Here is a 969-nt window from a genome sequence, read left to right as displayed (position 1 = left end):
CACCCCCCACTCCAACAACACTCAGTTTGTTTCCTGTGATTAAGAATTCCTCATATCAGTGAGATCATATGATACATGTCTTTCTCTGTTTGACTTATTTCACTCAACATAATACCCTCCAGTTCCATCCATGTCGTTGCAAATGGCAAGATCTCATTCCTTTTGATGGCTGCATAATATTCCATTGTATATATATACCACATCTTCTTTATCCATTCATCTGTCGATGGACATCTTGGCTCTTTCCACAGTTTGGCTTTAAGAAATACATTTCATAAGAGTATAGCTGCCATAGATAGTGATTCCTGTGTTGGATGTGGGCAAAGTAAATTGAAAACCTTCTGGAAAGAATTCACCTTTCTAGATGAAATTAAGAGCATTTGTGATTCATAAGAGGAGATCAAAACACCAACATTAACAGGAATTTAAGAAGTTGATTCCAATCCTCATAGATGACTGAGGGATTCAAGACTTAAGTGGAGGTTGTACTTGCAGATGTGGTAGAAATAGCAAAAGAACTAGAATTAGAAGTGGAGCCTGAAGATGGGACTGAATTGCTGCAATCTCATGGCAAAACTGGAATGGATGAGGAGATGCTTCTTATAGATGAATAAAGAAAGTTTTGTTTTGTTTTGTTTTGTTTTGTTTAAGAGGAGCGAGAGATAGCAAGAGCAGGAACACAAGCAGGGGGAGTGGGGGAGGGAGAAGCAGGCTTCCCGCTGAGCAGGGAGCCCAATGTGGGGCTCAATCCCAGGACCCTGGGATCATGACCTGAGGTGAAGGCAGACGCTTAACGACTGAGCCACCCAGGCACCCCAAGAAAGTGGTTTCTTAAGATGGAATGTACTCCTACAAATCTTTCTCTCTTTCTCTTTCAAATAAATAAATGAATCTTTAAAAAAAAATGGGGCACCTGGGTGGCTCAATCAGTTAAGCATCCGACTTGTGATTTTGGCTTAGGTCACGATC

This window comes from Leptonychotes weddellii, chromosome 1 (genome assembly GCF_054177405.1).
Source record: "Leptonychotes weddellii isolate Sample4059 chromosome 1, ASM5417740v2, whole genome shotgun sequence".
Taxonomy (NCBI): Eukaryota; Metazoa; Chordata; class Mammalia; order Carnivora; family Phocidae; genus Leptonychotes; species Leptonychotes weddellii.
The sequence above is the reverse complement of the archived record's forward strand: the minus strand, read 5'-3'. Positions refer to the sequence as shown.